Source organism: Anopheles stephensi, chromosome 3, assembly GCF_013141755.1.
Source record: "Anopheles stephensi strain Indian chromosome 3, UCI_ANSTEP_V1.0, whole genome shotgun sequence".
Lineage (NCBI taxonomy): Eukaryota > Metazoa > Arthropoda > Insecta > Diptera > Culicidae > Anopheles > Anopheles stephensi.
Window position 1 is genome coordinate 11,591,259 of NC_050203.1, and position 18,731 is coordinate 11,609,989.

At 47.3% G+C, this 18,731-nt stretch overlaps 1 protein-coding gene and 1 long non-coding RNA gene across 5 annotated transcripts in view; one reads left to right on the top strand and one right to left on the bottom strand.

Annotated features, from left to right (window-relative positions):
- Positions 1-18,731, top strand: part of LOC118514188 (Krueppel-like factor luna) — a 262,700-nt gene that overhangs the window by 31,322 nt on the left and 212,647 nt on the right. The gene's annotated exons all lie outside the window — the stretch shown is intronic.
- On the bottom strand, positions 3,979-6,018 carry LOC118514195. The gene is made up of 2 exons (XR_004906585.1): positions 5,546-6,018; positions 3,979-5,305 (listed from the first exon to the last, which is right to left on the bottom strand). It is a non-coding gene; the product is annotated as an uncharacterized LOC118514195 (long non-coding RNA).

Here is an 18,731-nt window from a genome sequence, read left to right on the forward strand (position 1 = left end):
CCGCAAAAAACCGCGCTCCCAGTTTTTAAGGGTTCCTTCAGGGCTTGCTGAATGTATCCGATCGTGCAGGCATCATGCCTTCTTTGTTTTTATTTTGCCAAAACCCCCACTCGGCTCGATTATTATGTTTAATTTTGTGTGTCATGTGCTTGATTTTTTTTTGTTCGTTTGCTCCCTCTTCTACTTCGCCCCCGGTCTCCTAGTTTTGTATGTAAATTAAAAACACCCTTCTTCCCTCATTACCACCATTCTCCCCCCGCCGCATATTGACGCTCCCCTGCATGCATTCCCCCCCCCCCCCTCCCCCCAAGCGTAGGATGAATGCAATTCGATGCAGCGCGGTGAACGCGAGACAATAATTTGAACCGAAGCGGCCGGGTGACTCAATCCGGTTCTTTGAACAGATAGAAGGAAAAATAAAAACTACACGTAAGCTACCTTTATTGCATCTCTGCGTCGCTTCCCTCTTACCCCCGCCGTATTCTTCATCCCCATCCCATTTCGCTTAACGAGGTGCAGTGGTAGAGGTACACACTGACTCACACACAACCCTGCCTGACGCTGCACAAAATTTTGCAGCTCTTGCAATGCACGACCGACCAACCAAACTCCCTCCCCCCCCCATATTGGGGGTAAGGTCCCCCTTGTTTTCTTCGGTGTGTGTTAGTGACGCCACCAGCTTGGCGTCCGTTTTTACCAGCCGGTGGTGAAGCCGAATGGTGTGTATATTGGGCGAAAAATTTTGAACATTCATCCCACTCGAGGGGGAGGAGAGACTGGGTCTGTTCGCAACAGATGGTTCTAATATCGATCCGTTTGGCCCTTTAGCGTCGGCTGGTGGGGTTGGTTTCCGGCCGGTGCGCTTCCGCCGTTACAGAAATTATCCATTCGTTGAGGTTTTAGGCTCCCAAACATCAAACACCAGCGGAGAGAAGAGAGAGCGGAAAGGGAATGGGGTAGGGGAGGGGGGGGGGGCAGTAGGAAGGGGGGATTTTTCCCCCCTTTCTGTAACTGTAAGCAAACCAAAACAAAAATAAGTTTCAACTCCTGTGGCCAAAAATCGATTTTTAAAAGCCAGGCTGTTTTTGAAAAAGGGCTGGCTGTGGCAGGCTTTTTGGCGTCAGGTTGACGGTATCCGTTCCCCATATCATTCCGCCGGGAGAGGGGAGTGCTACATGCAGTTGAAGTTATGAGTTCACAACTCGAAAAAGGGTGGGTTCGAGTTTTTTTCCTGCCTCCCATCCATTTTGGAAAGGTCCAAAGTCGGTCGATTTCTTCGGCGATACAAAATCTGCAATCGTATGCATCTTTTCGGGTTGAAGTTTGCATTAAAAAATGGTTCTTTTCTTTGTGCCGTTGTGTGTGTGTGTCACCCGATGTCCTATATTTACAACCAGAATAAATAATTAAAAAGAAGGTTTCATTAAAAAAAACTACCCCAATCGATATCGTTTTAAAACGGTCCCCGCGGACTTAATCGAGTATATAATTACCTTCGCCGATTAACGACATGATTATCACCGCCGTGAACAGTGAAATGCGCTGTGTGAAAATTGGTGCCGGTATTGTTTTGCGTTGCCTCCGACGCCGGGTTTTTAGGGTGAAATTGAGCTCGATTAAAAACGGCACTTCATCATCTGCACCGGGTGGGGAAAAATACGCACAAATAAACGGTGCTAGAGCAATCGATCTGCGATAGTAAGTGGTGTGGAAAATCGCAAACAATCATCATCATGCGGGATCGGTTTTGGGTGTCCTGGAGAAAAAGTGGGAAAACATTTTCACACCACTGAGGGCGGGAAAAGGGGGAATAAAAAGATGGAAAAATCTATGTTGTCAGTGCTATGGTTGGATTTGATCGTCCCTGGAGTGGTTTTGCTTGTTTGTTCGGTGTTCATTTGTGTTCATTTTGGTTCATTTTTCGTGTCATACGTTAGAAAATTCGTATATATGTTAATGGAAAAAAATCAGCGAGTTTCAGTACAATAAATTGTTGTACAATACAGTAGATAGTTTGACTCTAATAGCAAATCTGGAGTTTTGAAGTCCTAAGCCAAGTCTTAAGCCAATCAGTTGTTAATGCTGTTGAAGTCTACTTAACTCAATAGTTTGCGAACTTTTACAGTCTCGGATGTAGGTTTCCAATTCCATCTAATAAGTTACACTGATATCATCCAGCTGCTTTCCCGCCAGCATGTCCGAGGTTTTGAAAGTAATCGTCGATTGATCCCGTGATCGTGATTGATCGAATCCGATGATAGCTCTTAGCATTTCATTCATCCGATAGAGGTTGGAAAAGTCGCGGATACATAAAAATAGAAAGGGTAGGATAGGGAGAGCGTGAAAACATCGCCATAATCCTAATTCTCGAATCGGCCGGTTGCTAACCGTTCCGGGAGAGGATTAAATGAAAAATACATTCCACCAGCATTATCCCTGCTTTTCCAATCGCATCGCGGCCGCATTGCCTCCTGTTGCATTCCCATTCACCAAAGACTCCCAGAGAAATGCAAATCCATCACACACGCGTCATGTGCCTTTCCGTTTTATTTTCCGACCGATCTCCGGGGTGTAATAAAAATGGCAAAAAAGCAGAAAGTCAGCGGCCGACTGTGATGGCGCGTTCACCGGGATAAAATAAATATTAGGCAGCTTTCACCAACGGAGGGCTTGTTTTTTTGCTCATCCCATAATGAAAATGCTCGCGGTCACTTTATTGGATGATGGGTGGTGCCCTTACATTTCGCCCACCCTCCTTGCGCCGCATTTTTTGACAGGTTGGTCCTTCCCTGTGGCGAGCAGACAGCTTTTGGCACGAAAATTAAGCTCCCATTGGAAGGGAGAGCGGGCTAAAAGGTCCTGACCCCATGTGCGGCTGACCCGACGCTCCATCGAAATGTATGGGAGCTGAAAAGTTTGTAAGTGACGGGTATTACATCGGCCTAAAAAGTGGTTGGTGTGGTTCTGGGCTGGGCTTTTTTTTGGTTCATTTTGGTCATTCTCTCGCCAGAGGATGTACCGGTGAAGTCCACATGTGGGATATATAAAATATGAAAATTTACACCCAAAGTCCGGAACGCGCGCGCCAACCGAGGAACAGCAAACCGAATGTTGCCCCATCATCGTCATCATACATCCCAGCTTCCCTTAGCTGTCCCGGTGCAGGAGTGAAGTGGCTTTCACGCCATGGTGTGTCATCAGTCCGGTAAAGCCTACCACTAACGCCAACACCCACTAGTACCTTCACTAGGTCGGCCCAGCGTGTGTGTGTGAGTTAGAATGTCCTCGCCGTTGTTCGGTGGAGCGAATTTTATCGTGGCTTCGGTAGAAAACCCGCGGCACTAGAACAATGCTTCTGCCAGCCAGCCTGCCAGCCCGGTAGGTGGTGCAATTTTCACATACATAAAGCATGCCAGTTGCCAACCGCTTTTTTCCTATGCAAACATACATTTTTATTACATCCTGCGGAGAAGTAATGGGAGAAAGTGTGTTTACGAACCAGCCCGGAGTGCGATGCGCCCGAGAGTGTTTCCGAGTATTTTTGGCTCCCCGTTCTGGAAGGCTGGCTGGCTGAAGACTAAAATGAAGTACTGTGTGGTTCGGAAACGCCATATCGTAGTCGTTCGGGCCGAAAAACGGACTCATCTTCTGGTCTGTCTGTGGGCTGGCGCGTTCCGGATGTTCTCGCAGCCGGGACGTTAGGTGCCGCAGTTGGGAGTCCGCCTTGTGGGTCTATTGTATCAGGAATTTTTGGTGTGTCTGGCCGGGACACACAGTACGTCATCATGGCCCAGAGAATGGAGGTGAATAGTTAGTGGAGGTTTCTCTATCTCTCCTCCATGGTTCTGTATCTACATTTACCTTCATTTTGGGGCTTTGGAATGTCTGTGGGGAATAAGAGATGCCATGTGGTACATAAGTACGGAACTAGACTGGTTGGTTTGATTACCGCAACTGAGGGTTTTTTGGGAGCATGTCGGGTAGTGTCGGAATCCTTGGCAAGCCCAATACGATGTTTTATATCTCGTTTTTTTTTTTTTTTTTTTTTTATTCATAAAGAACGGCCTGGCCGTATTGCTTTTTTATATCTCGTTTAATATCTTAAAAATAGCAGATCCTGATTATCGCAGCTATTGACTGTTGATAATATTGACTTGTGGTCTATAATATATCTGGTCTGAATTGCTCTCTTGGACTTCTATCCGTCATCAATTCGCGTGAGTCAAGAGCTCAAATTGTATTAGATAAACATTTTGTCCTACATTAGCTACAAGCTTTTCCCTTGTTGTGTATTCCACCTCGCAGATGGTGAAATGATAACCATTTTTGAAGCTCAACGCAACCGCTACGTCCAATCGCAAAGTCAGGTGTTTTCCTTGCAAACACATTTACCCACCAGATTCTGTTATGCTTCTTTATCGGGATCGGAATGTTTGCCAAATGCTCGAAATCACAATCTCCAGCTGCGCAAGGTTTCGTTGCTTGCGGGCAAGAAAACACGCGCCGGTACCCTTTGGCCCAAATCGATGATCCAACGTGCATGCAGTCAATCGTTCAAACCAACCGTTCCATAAATGGTTTGGTCCGCCAAAAATGGCAAAAGACTTTCACCGGGGCATCAGTCACAAGAGGGAGCAGCAGTATATTGCGCCGGGCAGCATTGGATGAAGAGACGTCGTGGTTTTTTGTTGTTGTGTGGAGTGTCGTTGCCGTTGACCATACGGTTGCCGAATGTAAGCAATTAGCATACCGCGCGTATACTAGAGCCAACCGTCTTCGGGGCAATAAACTCAAGCCAAAAGCGCACACACTGGTTGACCCTTGTTCCTTTTTTTCCCCGCTTCGCTTGCATCTCGCCTGGGAGACCCGACACCGCAATCGCCTCGGGAGTTACCATGCCCGGAGTGTAATGTCCAATGAATTCGTTTCCTCCCTCCCTAGGGGAGGTGTCCTGTAGTGCTCACCGGAGGAATGTGAGTCTTATTTGTAGAATGTATGTGTAGCAAGTTTGGTAGTGGTGCGAAGGGATTGCAAACATAAACAACACACTCCCTGCTGTAGTATGACATACTTCTACTACCAAACGCTGCTACTGCTGTGTGCAGTTGGAGCGCAAACCGAGGCAATGGGAACTTCAATATCTCAAACATTGCAACATTCAGCTGCGATCTCCCGCGAGTACGGGGTCCAAAATTCCTGCTGCGTGTGCTGCGGACGCGCGCATTCGGCGTGTGTGTATCTTATCGCAGCTCGCTATCTAAATCACTGTCTTGTTACGCCATCGGAGACGGTGTTTGGTTCCCGGCTAAGCAGCAAAACGAACCGGGGGTACCGACCAAAGCCAGCACGTAGCGCGTCGTACAACGTGTCAGGGAATAAAGATTTGTTCCGGCGAATTAAAAAGAGAGCGACAGAGAGAGAGAGAGAGAGAGAGAGAGAGAGAGAGAGGAGACACACAATCGGAAACACCCTTTGAAGATAGGAAATTTGTGAGGGTATTAGTTGACGTTCACCAACCCTGATAACCATCTGCCTTGCCACCCACCTCTCCAGTTTGATGGGGAAGACCTGAGAAGCCTTGATCATTAATCACCTTTACTTCTCGGGTGAGAAGTTTCGTGTATTTGACAACTCTATCGTGAAGCTCGCCTCCAGGGAACCCTCCAACACACCGCACCCCGATCAGCGGATGTGCGCAACTGAGAAACTAGGCAGCTTTTTGTTTACGCTTCTGGTGAGGCTGAGTCATCAGTGGTCGCGCACGGCCTTCTCAGCTCGCTTGATTGTAGCGAGCAATTAAACCCGTCCAGCGAAGGGCCAGTAAGTCGGTTTCTAGGAATTCTATCAAAGCAGCGGCGCAATTGACAGTGTTACATCTTGCAATAGTAATGATTCACCTCCACCAAGCTCGACGTGGACATGATGCAAAACATGCTGTTGAAGATGCAATTGACGATTCTATTGCTGTAATTATTCCAAGGCCCGGTTCCGTCTAGAACGGGAGGCTTTCGAGCGCTGGGGGCCACTCTCATGGGTATTCCGATGCGAACGATTTCCTGTGGATCACTCACCAAGAACAACCTTCCACGGAGATCAGTTTCAGGGGTCAAATGTGTGTTCTTGTGGTCACCACTCACTTTCTCATGCATTCTCGCATGCCCAACATGGTCGCATCTTGCATCAATTACGTTTTTTTTCTCCTGTTCCATACATCCATCTCCTCATCTCGCTCGTTTAGGGTGGGCTGGAGAAGAAGCCCTACAATAGCTGGGAGGCCCTCACCGACATCTTCCCCGGTTCAAAGTCCCGGAGTGATGCCGTCCGTGGGCGGAACAAGTCTCACAGACACAGACGGACGGAAGGGTTTTTGAAGGCACACCAGCAGAGCCAACAATCGGCCATCTTTTTGGTGCGGTTTTTCAAAAACCCCTACGCATTTTACGTATCGAAAACTTGCGCTTGCCTGCAGGAAGTGTGTACGGCCGAAGCCGAGAGCCTTGCTGCCACCCAAAGTCTTGGCACGAACGTCCCATGGTCGTTGACTATTCCGGGTGCATCTCTAGACGTGACTTGCCTTTCTCCTTCGCAGCGGATATCATGTCGGAGGGTAAGAACCCCAGCAGTTGCGTTGTTTTTGTTATGTTGTGGTTGGTGCCTGTGTACGTGGCGTTTGCATTACCCATTGACAAGGTTCTGTAAATTGGTCTGTCACTTTGCCACCACGTGGACGGGACCGGTGGTCGACGTAGTATCGCCATCGTCTCCGGAGGTGCTAATCGATCGAAAATTTTCTCCCCGAAATGCAAAAGGAACACTGGACGAGCGTGTTCGTGTAATTTGTTCCAGCAAACGAGACAGAGAGAGAGAGAGAGAGAGAGAGAGAGAGAGAGAGCGAGTGGAAAAAAAACCGGGCTAGGATAAAAAGGGAAAACCTTTTTTCTTCTCGCTGGCTTCCTGGAGGAAAATCCGCTCGGGTTGCCCGGGTTGGTAAACAGATCGCTCACACACTCCTCATCTTCCATCATGTCGCCCGGTACACGAATTTCGGGCCTCGGAACCCCGGGAGTAGACCGAGTTTTATTAGCCCTTCAAGTTAGCAAGCGCTTAATGAGCTTGGTTTTGGCATCGGGTAATGTGTTAAGAGGTCACGTATTCTACCTACCTGCTTCCGCAGGCCGGCTTGCAACATTGGATGATGTCTGGCGGTGGTACGTACGGGCAAACAATCGTAAAAAGCTGTGGCAGCTAACCGTCCTGAACGGGATGAAGCATTCGGCGCGTACACACGTCCGGTGCGGTGTGTATGGGACTGTGGACCGGGCGAAAGCGAACACCACATCTTGGAAGAAAACAGGCCCTTTCTTACAATTTATCCTCCCGAGTGTGTGTGTGTGCCTGTGTGGTGCGTTGCGGGCTAAAGTACGGTAAGAGCAAATAGACTTAGGGCTCCATAGCCCACATGTTTTTGTTGATCGATTGTGAGTGTATGGAATGGGTATGGCCGGGCCGAGCGATTCGAACTCGAACGCGTACGTGTTCGAATTGGTGGGCTTGTTCGTGACGAACTTGTGTGAAAACCTCAAACCATCTCCCGTTAGCCCTTTTTACTGTCCCGTCTGTTTGGTTAGTTGTTTTCTTCGAAAATAGCTGTTCATTAGAAGCGGAAAGAAAATTGGGGGATCGATCGGGCAAATATGACTAAATGCTGCCTAGCTGCAAAGCGGTGGTACCTTGAGGCGCGATCCACTTTCCGCCATTCTAATTGCTGGCGGACCCTCTTTTCTTTCGGGGCCGTCCCGTGGCGTTTTCGGCGGAGGATATTTACACACACACACACACACGGGCACGTTGTGAAGTGTTTGTAGGAGCAGCAGCTTTTCGTCACTAATATAGCACTTTAGTTTAGTGCACCCCTGTAACGGGGAAGAATTGTGAGTGGAATTTTCTTCCAGCGAGACACATGTCTTGTTATGGGTTGGGGAATGGGAGCGAGGCAAGGGCGGGGGGGGGGGGGGTGGTGGGGAGCGTAGATTGTGTATTTATTTATCTTGTAAGGAAAACAAAAATATCGATACACGTGGAAAAGGGAAATTGGGATGTATTTTCTGGGTAAATAAATAGTTTTGGGAGGTACCAAATGGTTCAGAAGTAGTGCATGATGTTCCTAGCTTCTTGTTTTAAAATAATAACAAAATTTAGCCTTTGAAATTGTGAGAAAAGTTTGGCAATTTTATATATTGAATAGTTACAATCAAAATCGGAAAGAATCAGGTATGAATTTATATTGATTAAAGTACTTTAATAGTTGTAATAATTTCTTCTCAGAAGTAAGCATGAATAATCGTAAAACTGCTGAACGTGAGATTATCCACCATAGGTGTTAAATCGTTTGTGATATGACTTTTCTCACCGCTTTCGCGTGTTGTACATTCCTGGATTTCGGACAGGCCTGATAATAAAATTTCCATCAACTGCAGACCGCCGCTTATCGACCCAGTGACAAACGTTCCACCAACAGGCAGTGAAGCGGGCACGTATCGTCGATGAAGCAAATCAATCAACTCGGTGCTATTTTCGATGCGCTAACTGCATTGTAATGCAACACGGTGCCAGGCGAGTAACGTCGATTCGATAGAAGCGTTTGTTTTTTTTTGTTTCCAATAATGCAGTACAATTTGTTTCACCATGAGGATAGGATTCCATTTTCGGAGAGTAATATTTTGCGAGTGTAAACAACAATGGAACAAAACAATTAAATGACGAACCACAGAAAAAATCAATGGATGATTTCAAAACCTCCCAAAACACAACGGCCACCAATATATTGCAATCGACGTTGAAGGGTAACATGCATGCATGTCCATTCTTCGATTTGCTCGGCTATGATTGAACGACTATGATAAATCGAAATTCAATTAGCAACACGTAATCATCGGCCATCGGCTGTCGAGCTAGCATCACCATCAGTACCACCACCATCATCAGCAGTAGCAGCATTATCCACACGGCCCCTGACAGTTTATCATCGTGCCACGTCAGCATCACGGTTGGGCAAACACCGACCGTTCGAAACTGCATCAGTTGCATTCGTGCGGGGTTCTCGGTCGTACGGGGTTTTCCGGTCAAATTTTGCTAGCCTTTGCCCGCCTTTCCAAATTGTCGCCGAACATAATCCCTGACCCCTTTCTTGCGCTGGAGATTATGCTGGTTGGGGCGTATGAAGCGGAAGCAAACGGTTGACTAATCCCGAAACGATCTAAATCGTTGCGGAGAGTTGCCTCCTGTTGTTTTTTTTTGGCGTTCTCTCGCTCGGTGGGAAAATAACATTTTTGGAAAGCGCGATGACGGTGATGCAGGTTGATGATGTTGTATTTTATTGCTGGCAGAGGATTGGGAAGAGGGTGGTATAGTCTGATGCGGGGATAGATTTTATGTCACACGCCACATCGAGAGCAGGTGGCGATTGTCGAGTGTAGTTTAGGGGCTCCTGGGTCTACCGCCAATAATTATTTGGTCTGCAAATTAGCTTTTGGTTTCGAGAGAGACAGAGAGTTCCTTTGTTCGTTGGTTGGCTTAAGAGAAGTTAATTATTTTGCGTGGCTCACAATAGCGTATCTAGAAATGGTTCCATCACAAAATGTATTCATTTGTGTTCACCATTTATCTCTAGATTACTTGAGCATTCGTCTAGTTGGTGGCTCAAAAAGAGTATCGCTTATATCGGCTCAGATATTAATGTCAGCTTTAAACATATTTCATATTGAATTTTACAACTCATTTGTTTAACTTAAAATAAATAAAAAATACCTCCGGCCTCTAATTGTGGCACCAATTGAACTCTTCAAAGTCCTGAGAACTCCAAATAAACCGAACTCAATCCTTCATCGTACTTCATTAAGGACCCTTTCCTTTACCACTGCCATCAACCTCAACCTGATTTGGGAAAATTAAATGATCGTTTTCTTTTCGTCCCTGTCAAACAAAACAACTCCGACCGAGACACCGACCGACACGACAAGGGAAATGGATTTATAGCCGTTTCGGTGCGGATACGCTTACAAAACCCCCCCGCATTTTCCCGCAAAATGCATAAAAAATTCAGCAACAACCTTTCAGCAAAACTTCAAAAACTTCTACATCCCAGCCTCGCTGCCTTCCGTTACCTTCGTTGTCCTACCAGGAGCAGGAGGCAGTTTGTTCCGTTCGAGCGTAAAATTGATTGTCGGTTGAAAATTAAAATTGACATCCCGCTCCGAACTGCTGTGGCCACACGCGGCTTTCCGCAGTAGAAATGGTGGCAAAAAGGGGGAGGAAAAGGCGTGTTTTTTAACGAGTGTGTGGTGTGGCGAAGGCCGAAGATCTAAACTTTAACGATTGTTTTGCGTCGGCATGCAATCCCTTGGCGTGTCCCTTGGCGGCGGGCACGATTGGGAATCAGAAAATTTTTCGGCCCGAAAGGCCGTCCGTGTTTTGGAGCGTAGGACGTTTCACACGGCGCAACAGTTTGCTGCAGCAACAGTCCTGTGCGAGCCGTGTAAAGTAAGCAAGGAAAGGAAACAATATTTGCGTGTCTGAAGACCTTCTGGAGAGCGTTTGAAGCCCACGCGACCGACGGAACAAGTTTTTAAGCTGTTGCCGGTTTTCTGGCAATCGCGTGGAAATGGTTCGATGCTAGCCTTGTGCGTCCTTTTTTTTATTGCTTCGCGTGAAGGAATGAGTGTTTTATAGACCCCTCCTGGCACTGGAACATCCGTTCCCGAAGTGAGGTTAATTATAGGGGTAGATGTGTCAATCACAGATCCTGCCTGACTTTGTTTCAAAAATATCACTCTGCTGTGATGATCGTGGTGCGAGAAGAAATTCGCGCCAAAAAAATAATTTCACCGGGACGCGAAATACCGGCGTCCGTTGGTTGGCCGTTTTGTTTGTTTGTAAACCGGTACCCCTCCCAAACTTCATCCCCCCCCTTCAGGCCATCTCTACTGCCTTACGCGGTCATTAAAAACCGGTTCCGTACAGCTTTACACGGTGTACCGCGCGGGATCGCGATCTTCGCTTTCAATCTCCACTCGTGGGGGCCATCTCCATCCCTCCCTTCCCGACGCACGAAAAGGGCGCGAGAGAGAAATCTCGCCAACCGGCCTGTGCGTGTATTGGTGGGCTCCGGCGTTTGTATGTATGATGCCTTCCTTGGGACGTGCTTTTACGCGTTTCTGTTTTGTTTTCGTTTCGACCGGTTGATGAAGATCGTGTAACCTGTTTTCATCTTCTCCTTCCTCGACGCGAACGGCGGATTCTGACGCGACGCGGCGATTACATCACGCCATCGGGAACGACCGTTGGGCTTTTGGCGGGAAAGTGTCACGTTGCAAAAATAAAATGTTTGTACGCTTACGTCATCGGACGCGCGGAACGGCAGCGTGTGGTTGTTTGAAATGGGAAGGAGAAAAAAGAACACAGAAGAAACTATGTGTAAGTGACTTTAATATAAGTCGGGAGCTAAATTAAAACAATGAGATGAATAGCTATGAATGAATAAATTGCACAATTAAATCCACCGCGGAAAGTAAAATTTAAAATAGATTAAAAACATTCACACAAGAAGTCTTACAAGCTAAAAACAAACAAGAAAAACAATCAGAACCAAGTAAGAAGTGGTGATGTTGTAATTAAAACACAAAGTCAAGCAAGAGATGACGACAAAACATGATAACTAGAATCGAAGCGGTACGGAGGAATTACCTCTCAGAGTGAATTATGAAGAAGAAGAATACAAAAAGAGGAAAAAGTAGGAGAAGAAAAAGAAATATAAAAAGAAGCAGATAGGAGCAGAAGAAGAAAAAGAAGGAAAACAAGAACAGGAAGAATAAGAAGGTGAAGAGGAATAAGAAGAAAAGAAAATATAAGTAGAAAACGAAAAATAACAACAGGAAAAAATGCTTTTAAAGAAGGTTTTAATGACAATAGTAAAACAAAAATTTGGAAATTAAAAATGGTATGGTAGCGGTAAAAGATAAAACCGTTAAATGGTTGAATTAATATTAAAAAGAATTAAGAAAATAAACTCCACAACTGGCCATCGATGAGATGCTACCTTTCGCTGAAATGATGCATGCAGAAGAAATTGTTTTTCCTCATAGGTTCTGTCTCTAACGACCGACGGATTTAACGACTCTGCTCGGTTCGCAAACACGGCACGCACATGCACACACATTCTCAGTGTCTCGGACAAATAACGATATCGTAAGCCCGCAAGGATTAGGATATACCCGGCCAATCCTGCTAACCAACCGCGAGAGAGTTTTTTTTTCCTTCGTCAACAGGAAAATGAAAACCCTGAGCAAAAAGCTGATGCCAGAATCAAAACACACGAACGCACACCGATCCCTCGACCGATTCCCATGACGACGCGTGATTTTCTATGTGCGTGTGCGTGTGTGTGAGTGTGATTTTTCCGGCTTTCTTCTCGGACCTCCGGATAAGCTTGGTGGGCTAGGTTACCATGCCTTATCCTTGGTGCGTGTTACCGTGTCGGGGAGGAACATGAGCTGCTTCACAGTTTCCATCTTTTCCATATGGGTTCTGTTTTTTTGTTGTTGCTGTTTTTGTTTCTGTATAGGCAGGCGGGAGTGATTGTTTCGGGGGAGGGGATGGGAAAATACGGGAAATTGATTCAATTTTCCCTGCATCCTCTCGTTATCCGGTTGCGTTCGTCTCGGTTGCCATTGAACGCTGCTCGCACGCAAACAGCATTGAAAAAACACCGGATCGGATTATCCCTATGTTGATAAGGATTAGTGAGGTGAGGGTGTTGGGCGATGGGCGGACCCGGATCGTAATGGAGCTTTTGGGTGAAAAAGTCAGAAAAACAGCATCGATCCAGAAATGTTACATACATCCAACAACACGAACACTTCTTCTCTTCGCTTTCGCATTTGACCCTTTCGTACTTCAATCAATAGCCCAGAGGATTAGTAGCCAAAGTTGTGAAGCCTAAGCAAAGGAATCACCGTAAAATAATGCCTAGATACAACGGCTTGAAAATCAAACCCTGATCCACCGGGGTTCCCAGCACAAACAATAGACAAACAGACGGATACTTTGCGAGCGATATTTATTTCGAAGAATTAAGATCAAGCAATGGTTTGGAGCCGTAATCCGCAACAAAAAAAACTCGTCTAATTTCCTTCCACTGTACGGAGAAGGTTAAGTGCTGATCAATCCCGCCATAACAGTTCCCGAAAAGATATTCCAGGGGGGGGTTTCGCTTTGCGACGGAAAGCAGTGGGATCAAAACATCGCTGTAAACATCAGAACTCACCCACTCGCGCGGCCTTGAAGTCGCCTATCGGCCTATCGTCTTATCTTTTCCGGGGAATCAAGTGAAAGACTTTAGCTCGTTCCACTGGCCGAGTTAATACATGACCAAACAACACAAACAAGAGTCGAGCAAATCGAGAATTTCCCCTTGCCCGGGAAGACCGAGAAGACTGTGGTGCACATTTCCCGAGGGCACGTTCCTCTTGCTCTTTTGCTTCTTTTCGACAAAAATGCTTGAATCGGCCGTTTTTTTCTTCTCTCTCACTTCCCTGGGTTCTCTTGGTCCATGCCACTCATCTTCCAGCTCCACTGCTGGACGTCATCGTCACCGACATCGTATCCTTATCTCGCCTGTATCCTTTTCCCGCGTCTGTCAGCTATTTTGCCACATGACGCCATTGCGGCGTGCGTGTACATATATATCGGTTCTGGCGGTGCGGTCTGGCGGGTAAACTGTCAGAAAACTGATTCGGAAGAAAGTACGGATTTTATCGCCTAAGCTTCCCACTAGCAGTGCCGCAGACATGGGCGCAATGGCCTAGAAACACACTCGGCTGGCCAGAGTACCGAGGATGAAGTTTATGAGTTTGAAGGTTACCCTGATCTGTGCCAAATGGATCGAACACTTGTACAACAGTAGTCGTAGTGGCAGTAGGAATAGCAGTGCTAGTGCTCAGTGGCCGGAAGAACATACCGTACCGTCTGCCCACAAAAGCACAAGCGCAATGCAATCATGTAAAACCATGCGAGTAATGTGGAAAAATGATGGTAAGTTATTTAAGCACGTCACTGCACAGCGCCCAGATGTGATGGATGCTGGGGAAGAAGTGTATGTGTGTGTTCCACTTCTGGCAAAAGATTTACAATAGGCAGCTGGCATAAAAAGGCTTGAAAAGAGCGACACGAGGAGCGACATGGAGCAAAACGTTCCATCAAAACTGCTACGAAGTACGACGACACAGGGTACGAGGCTCACGGCGTAACACGGCATTCTAGGGCTGTGTTGGGAAGTGATGTAAATAAATAATGAAACATTGAGTGAGCAAGTGCTCACTTATTTGTCCCTCCCTCTTAGAGGGGGGGGGGGGGATGTGTGGTGATGAAGGATGGATGATTACTTGCGGCCCAGAACTTGATGACGTGTATGCGTCTCCAACGTCAAGAGAGCGTGCGCTTTAAGGATGAAAAAAGGAGCAATCCTTCTGTGCATGTTTGAGTGGACTGGTTTTGGAAGATTTCAGTTTCGTTTAAGGGAGTGTTTTGGTTTGGATGTCAAGATTAAACATGTAATAACATACAACTTGACAGTTCATAAAGTCCTGCGAACAAGAACGTCGTTGAAGATGAAGCAATGCGCATGGTTTATTGTAACTAAACTTAAGTTAATATAAATTGAGCTTTTAGTGGTGTGAACCCGTAAAGTATTGTTGAAGAATACATCACTCATAATCCTTTCTAACTGACAAAACATCTTGCCCTAACTACTTCCTCGGTGAGTGGGCCTTAGTTACCTCTTAACCTAAGCAGCTTATTACCCACCTTTAATAGGTGACTGATGATCTACTAGAGACGGAACGGAGAACACACGAAAGAAAAAAAAACGGTCCCACTCGTTCCCGTGTTCCCCTCTTTCCCGCCCCGGAACACCATTCCCGAAGCCACCCATTCGCAAATCCGCAATGACCGCAAGGCATAACATAGTTATCGCGCTTATTTTGTTCCATTTTTCTTTCCACTCCCGGTGTGGAAAAAAAACGAGCGGCGCAAAAAGAAAGAGATTCGCCTCATTTCACCGACCCTTAATGGGCTGGCGGACCCGGACAAGTTGCTCCCTTTGGCTTTGGGGCACGTCCCTGAATGGCGGAAATCATCCATCCCGGCCGACGACATTGAGCGTGGAAATGATTCCTAACCGCAGGGTGGCACCGAGTTTCCGCTTTTCTGTTCTCTATTCGCTCGCTTTTTTTCTCTGCAGTTGAGTGTGTGTGTGTGTGCTAGAACCCTCTGCCCGAGCCTTCGTTGTCCTCAAGGGCCCGGAGTGGCTGCAAATGGCACACGCAAATAATGCCATTTCCATCCATCCTTTCGGGTTCGGGCGTCGGTGCCTTTGGTGGTTGCTGGGCAGAAAAGAGCTGAGGTAAAGGCACCAAGGCATCAAGAAAGCGGCGACAAAGCCCCTTCACCGTGGTACCGAGGAGACCTTCTGGAGGTAGAAGAAGTCAACACCCCTCCGGTGGAGCCATTGAAGGATATCATATTTCATCATCCTTTCGCGCACGGTCCTTGTGGCCCCGGTGATGGTATATGAACTTTGCGTCCTTTTCTTCCTGTCCTTACGTACATAGAACACACACACACACACACGCATACACGTGAACATACATGGCAAAATGAATATTCTTCCACAACAAAAGAACGCCCCCTCAGCCGAATGCAAGCAAGGTGCGGAGGGCTGCTGGGCCGGAGAGCTTTGTTTGCGTGTGAGATGTCGACTTATCCCATTTTTGTTTATTCACAACTCACACAATTTTCTCGTCAGCGTTGACTTCCAACCGGTGGGGTGGTGGTGGTGGTGGCTGTATCCTGCGGCTGTCCCGGCAGACGCGGGTGAAAAGATTCACTTTTCCGATTGCGACGTTAAACACCGTATGTAGCGGGCCGGTGCGAGGGAAAACCGGCGGAGAAATCACTTTCCTACACGTCTAGCACGTCTAGCGTGGAGCCCTCTGGCGGCCGGTTGGTTAGGCATTCGCTGACGAGGCGATGGTGAAGTCGTGATTTTTTTGGATTTGAGCATCATTGTGTGTGTTTGTGTGTGTAAGTAAGGGGGGGGGGGGGGGGGGTGGACAAGCCAGGGGAAGACTTCTGTTCGGCATCGCGAAATACAATACCATGTGGACATGTGCGAAGATTGCCCTCCAGGGTCTTTGGTTGTGCGGTAGACACTTGGTGGTCTCTGGACAGCAAGCAACCGCTTTGGAAAGGGGAAAACAAAAGCCCACATGGTACGTGAACGTGGCAGAGCTCCAGCGCTAAAAAGACTCTACAGATGATGATGCTTGCCCGTCCGACTTGCCTGGAACGTGACGTTACTTTTTCTTGCTCTCTCCCGTGTCCAGTACAGTCAGCAGCGGTAGTCGGATCTTGCCGTTAGTAATTTCTTACACCATGTGGACGGTGAGAGCAAGGGTGAGCCCGTAGACAAATCGTCCACTTCCAGCGCCATGAGAAGCTTAATAAAATCGGCCATCTCCAGGAAATGGTTGGTGATATGAAACAATTTCCTGTCTGTCAAGAAAATATTCTTCTATCACTTTATTTACGCTCGGAAGTTGCAGATAGCATTCTTTGCGGAGAAACATTACGTCCACGGTTACGAGTGCGAGCCCAGAATTCCCGACTGCCCGTCACGTAATAAAGTCGTCCAATTCTTTCTCGATTTAATTACATGCCAATACCGGGTTCCTGAGCGTGCGCTTCCCGAGCCTCATCCAGCCATCCAAACTTTATCCCGTGGTCATTATAGATCAGGGTCATCTGCTGTAGCCTGAATAATGATGTTAATTTTGCTGCATCTTTGTACACCAGTCAGTGTACGCCTGTTTCCAAAACTGGCCATATTTAGCCGTCACGAAGTCGGCTTATCGTGGTCCGGTGCTCCGACCCCCCAAAGAGCTAATGGAGGGTACGTGTTCCGGAGTGTGCAAAACAAGCTGGTAGCCGTGTATAGTATATCGGTAAGCCATACCAACACACGGGAGAGCGAGAGAGAGAGAGAGAGGCGGGTCGGGTTGATTAATGTGTCCGTGCGCTTTTCCGGAGCGCGTGATGATGACACTCTACCGGCCAATGAAAGTCACGTGCCGGCGGGCTGGTGGATGCCGGTAGAGCTTTTGGGATGAAACTTTGCAACTAATACTTTCTTGAAAACTTAATTTATCATTAGTGGAGGGTTTTTTGCCCCGTACCAGGAAACCGTCCACCGAGGTCCGTGAGCTTTTGCGTCAGATGGACTTTCTCGAGACTTTCTGCCACTGGAACGAAGCTACGAGATTTCTGGTTTGCGGGGTTCGAAGTGCCTCGTTTCGAAGTTTTCGAAGCTCTCCGGCGAACGATGGCTAAGCGTTTGCTGACTGCATTGGCGCTGCTAAGCAACGGATTATCCCGTGTTAGATACACGGGTGCAGGATGATAAGGAATCAATTCCACTCGTGCTCACTCGCCACGCTTGCTGGCGATGAGAATTTAGCCCCCGATTACAAAGACCTGCGTGCTGGTTTTGCATGCTTCTTGGAAGGCTTTGGCGAGCAGCTCATCCTTCACAACATCATTCGATCCGAACTTCTTGGAAGTCAACCCCTGAATCGACCCAATCGAGATCGGCTGTCTGTTCGGGACGCATTTGCATTCATATCGCACCTTTTTCTGCTGGCAACCGTCGTGCGTCAGTCTGTTAGTGCACCGAGAAGTGTCTGAAATTACGATCAAACTTTTCGGCACGAACAACTTCAACCATCACCATTAGGAGGGGGTGTCCCGTACATGATCTTGTCTCGTCACTCGACGAATGCTGATCCACCGGTCCGGTGAACGCGGGTAGAAGGCATTGATAAAATCTTCCCGAAAGCACGCGCTCACTGGGCTCTGTGGCCTCCGTCGCGCTGTCAGTTTCGTAACAACACTCCACAGCACAAGACCATCCCGATAAGGAATCGCATTTTCTTGGGATTTTGCCGTGCCGTGGATGGTTCTGCTGGTACGACATTTTGGAGCTGCAGCGAATCAGTACGCCGATGATAAGACGATTTGTTGATAGAATGTTTCGATAACACGCGGGTGCGGTAAGGTGGAACTGCTCATCATCGGAACGACGGGCGATGGAAAGCGGGGAGGATAGTACGGCGATGATATGCTTGGCCAGTCGTCATGTCTCTCGCGCCCGTTTACCGTCACACCGTGTCATCCGGAGCGAATGTGCTTGGGGAGATATCGATAAACGTCTCGAGCAAACACTGCATTGACGCTGGCTGGCTTGATGGAGTCTTAACTACACTGTTCAGGTGCGCGTACTTTTTTTACGTACACGACAACCGTTCGATAGTGGTAGAGGAATAAGCCGGTCGTGGTGCATGGTACACGACCACCGTTTTGTGTGTAATCTGTTACACAATGTTTAATTTTGTCGCACTTGTCGCAGGAACGTTGTCGAATCGTTTCTGCTTGATTGGGTGAGTGTTTGCAGAAGTGTTTCATCAGCTCGAGGCATTCGTTCTTTTTTTTCTATCGTTCTGTTTGCTCCTCTTGAGATGTTGAATGTTTACTTCTTGGTCGATTCATCTATTTTCTTGTCGTTTTACGTTTTCTACCTGTATCGGAAGCGTTTTTCTATATTTCAGTATTGTGTTGTGTTC